Source organism: Urocitellus parryii, chromosome 7, assembly GCF_045843805.1.
Source record: "Urocitellus parryii isolate mUroPar1 chromosome 7, mUroPar1.hap1, whole genome shotgun sequence".
NCBI lineage: Eukaryota > Metazoa > Chordata > Mammalia > Rodentia > Sciuridae > Urocitellus > Urocitellus parryii.
The window spans coordinates 103901582-103906246 of record NC_135537.1 but is presented as its reverse complement, the minus strand read 5'-3'; positions in this window follow the sequence as shown (position 1 = coordinate 103906246).

The following is a 4665-nucleotide window of genomic DNA, read 5'->3' as shown; positions in this document are numbered from 1 at the left end:
AGATTTAGATTTTATGGTTGGTAGTTGTTTTTTTCTTTCAGCACCTCAAAAATAAGGTAACACTTCCTTCTGGCCTCCATGATTTCAGATGAGAAATGTGCCTCATTTGAATTAGTGTCCCTATCTGTAGGTGAGGCATTGTGTCTGACAGCCTTCTTCATTTGTAATTTGAAAAGGTTTAATTATGGTATGCCTTGGCATGGATTTCTCTGGGTTTATCGTGGTTTGGATTTGATCAGCTTCAAGGACCTGTTTGTGTCTTAAGCCACATTTGGAGAGTTTTCAATCATATCTCTTCAAATAGTCTTTCAGCCTCACTCTCTTTCTCCTCTTCTTCTGGAACTCTGATGCTACAAATATTAGATCCTTTATTACTTCCTTCAGGTCCCTGAAAGTTTTTTGTTTTCCTATTTTCCTTCTTCTGTTCAAATTGAGTGAGTTCCACTGCTCTGAACTCAAATTCACTGATTCTATCCTCCTCACTCATTAAGCCTGATCAGCAAGTTCATAAAATTTCCACATTATATTTTCTGGTTGTAGGATTCCCAATATCTCCTTTTTTATAATTTTGGCAGCCATTATGAAGCCAAACAACAATAAGTGTTGGCGACGATGTGGGTAAAAGGGTACCCTTGTACACTGCTGGTGGGACTGCAAATTGGTAAGGCCAACTTGGAAAGCAGTATGGAGATACCTGGGAAAGCTTGGAATGGATCCACCATTTGACCCAGCTATCGCCCTCCTCGGACTATTCCCTGAGGATCTTAAAAGAGCGTACTATAGGGATATTGCCACATCAATGATCATAACGGCACAATTCACAATAGCTAGACTGTGGAACCAACCTAGATGCCCTTAAATAGATGAATGGATAAAAAAAAAATGTGGCATCTATACACAATGGAGTACTATACAGCAATAAAAATGACAAAATCATAGAATTTGCAGGGAAATGGATGGCATTAGAGCAGATTATGCTAAGCGAAGCTAGCCAATCCTTAAAAAAACAAATGCCAAATGTCTTCTTTGATATAAAGAGAACAACTAAGAACAGAACAGGGAGGAAAAACATGAGGAAAAGATTAACATTAAACAAAGACGAGTGGGGGGAGAGAAAGGGAGAGAGAAGGGAAAGCATATGGAAATGGTAGGAGACCCTCAATGTTACACAAAATTACATAGAAGAGGATGTGAGGGGAAAGGTGGGGGAAACAAGGGAGAGAATTGAACAACAGCAGATGAGGTAGAGAGGGATGATGGGTGGGGAGAGGAGGGGGGATAGTAGGGGATAGGAAAGGTAGCAGAATACAACAGTCACTAATATGCCATTATGTTAAAATGTGAGTGTGTAACCGATGTGATTCTGCAATTTGTATTTGGGATAAAAATGGGAGTTCATAACCCAATTGAGTCAAATGTATGAAAGATGATATATCATGAGCTTTGTAATGTTTTGAACAAACAATAAAAAATATAAAAAATAATAATAATTTTGATTTCTTTACTGAGATTGTATGAATTTCTCATTGAAGTTACCATTGTGGCCAGATCCTACTATTAAAGCAAAGTGAGCATAGTAAATCACATGCGGCTACGGCTCATCCAAACCAGTGCAACCCTAATCAATCTGGTGAATGGGTGAGACTTTTGGCAACAGAAATACCGTGCAATATACATTGATGACAATGGGAAGATACAAACAGTTATTTACTATTGGAAACTATGTAACATGGTCAGAATACTAGATAGAGGGTAACAACCTATTCTAGCTCAGGCACTCTAATTACTATTAAATAGGAAAGTATGTTTATTTCTCCAACCAACCTACTACCTCATGTACACAATATGCTACATTTTGCCCTAAAATAGCATTAGGAAAGAGTACCTATTCCCTCTTCCAATTTCCATGATGTTTTGCTAATTACTCGGGAACACTCCTCTCTCTACCCCTAACTTTTCCCAGTGGTGGGCATGGGAGGCACTAATTATATGTGGCTTAGCCTTTTTTCTCACTCTGAGACCTTAAAAAAAAACTGACACCAGATCCCCTTTTCTTCCAGACTTAAAGTTAAGAAGATCCTGGTTTGCCAGTTCCATTCGTGACTGTTTCTGAATTAATAACAAGTCATTTAGCTACCAGACTTAAGTCTCCTCATCCTAATGATTCTATCAGTGATGAAGGTGACATGTGACTAAAAGTAGCCTGTTTTCTGCAACCATCTCTTAACTAATTCTAGACTTGGGTGCAGAACAGATGCTATTTACTGACTCTCTAAGTACAATATGTAAATATAAGAATTTCGTGAGCCACAGGCTTTCTCCCCTTAATCTCATTTCTCAACAAAGAAATAATAACTATTTCACAAGTTTCTTAATGTTACCACTAAACTACAAAAGCAGGATTCAGATGTAAGAGTCACTGTCAAATATAGTGATTAATAACCATTAGTTGAATAAGCATATACATCTTGAATCAAACATTAGTATCTGGTCAGGCTGTCAAATGCCTATAATCTCACATGCTCAAGGCCTGGCTCAGAACTAGCAAGACCCTATGTCAAAATAAAAAAAAAAATAAAAAGAGCTGGGGATTGGAGCTCAGTGGCAAAGCACCCCTGGGTTGAATCCCTAGTATTTTTTTTTTAAAAAAAGCATCTGAATTTAAAATTATATATGCTCTTTAAGTAACAGAAAGTTATCAGGAATTTATCCTACAGATATACTTGTACCTGGATACACAGCATAAGTAAAAGGATACTTATTATGGACCTATAATTCATTATTTAAAATTGAAAATCAATGTCCTAATAAATCTAATTATAAACAAAAAAATCTATACTAACAAAGCATACGTAAAACTGATAGATTACTTGAGTAATACATTCAGTAAAATACTACATAGTCATGAGAAAGAACAAGGAAGATCTCTAAATACACTGATATGCAACAAGCTCCTGGATTTAAATATAAAAAAGTAAGATGTACAACCACAGTGTAATTATGTTCCCACCATGTTTTTTTTTAAAAGATATGTTACATTGAACCAAGTGAAAATTGTCTATATTCGGATTTACAAAAATTATTTCATGTGGTTCCACATAATGAGTATTTCTACAGGCATAAGACATAAGACATTATGGAAATGCATAAGGACATGAAGAGAGGGATTAGGGAATAGATCTGAGTTGGGCAGACATTTCAGTGTACCCTTTTCTACTCAATCTTTTACTATCATCATGTTTCTGCTTTTTAAAAAGGGGGTATACCCCAAAGAAGACTAAAAACTGTTTTCTTCAAAAACAAGTTCAGTAGCTTCTAAATAAAAATAGAAACCATACAAGTAAGAGAGAATGAGGAATAATTCATCAAACCAACATATTCACACTGAAAATACACACACAATTTTTTAAATTCTCACAGAAACATACAGTTAAGTCACTTTATACCTTTTATCTCACAACAAAAAAACCAGAAAAAATAGCCAAGGGAGGAGTCTGTTACTAATCACAATTGGCATCTGATGAAAGGGAACACTGTATGATGAATAAATTAACTTTTATATGTGTGGTGCTAGGGATTGAAGGCATAACAGGCAAGCACTCTACCAACTGAGCTATATCCCCAGCCCTGAGTAAATAAATTAATATCAAAAGGTCAAATATCAACTTTTAAAATTCCATGATTTTCTGAACTAAATTAAAAAAAACATTCAAGCCTAAGCTTTTCCTTTCTCCAATTACATTTCTTGCAGTGTTCATTATACCTCCGGCAGAAGAATCTGAATTTTCCATGTAGGAGTCCCATGAGAACAAATTAAAGGACAAGTGAGCAAGGCCTATTGATAGACATTGCATGTGCTGCATTAGCTACCAAAGTTACAGGTATGCCCAACTCCTTTTCCTTGATTCTCCTCTGAACTACAAGTTTCTGGTTACTTCAATCACAACTGTCATTATAATAATAATAATACCCTGCAGTTAGCAAATTGTATTTGAAAAGTGTGCTCTTAGAAAACCAAAGTAAAAGGGAATCTCACCCACAGACGGCATCCTGGGACTCACTGGCCCTCACCACACACATTCCTAAGCCTAAAAGGATTTCACAGGAGGAGGGAGAAGTAGACAGGAGAAGCAAGAGGCAGCATAGTTCCCCACACCCATCCCTCCCTCACTCCAACCCCATCTCCACATTTCCCAAACACAACATCCACAGACTCAGGTTTTCATTGGCTCTTGGCTTCAACTACATCCATTCAAAGGAGCTCTCTGATTTTCCATCTGCATGACTATTTTAACATTAAAATCACTATCACAGATACCTTGACCATTTCTGAACGAACCATTTGTTTCCCAACTCATACTTCATCTGAGGCCTTTTCCCCTCTGCCATTGGCATTGAAATATTTATATTTCTTTCCTTTGAAGATAATTTTTCACTTATTTTACCCCTGATGTTTAGGGAGTACTGTTTTGGGCTTTTCCCCTCTTATGTGCACTTTTAATTACACTTTAGCAAATAATTCAAGTATACATAAAAGTACAAAGAATAACATATTAACATAATGAACACCCATGTACCAATTGTGTACCAACTTAGCAAGAAATTAACATTTTGCCATATTTACTTCAGCTTCTTTTGCAGAAGTTTGTTATAGTTGACATCCAC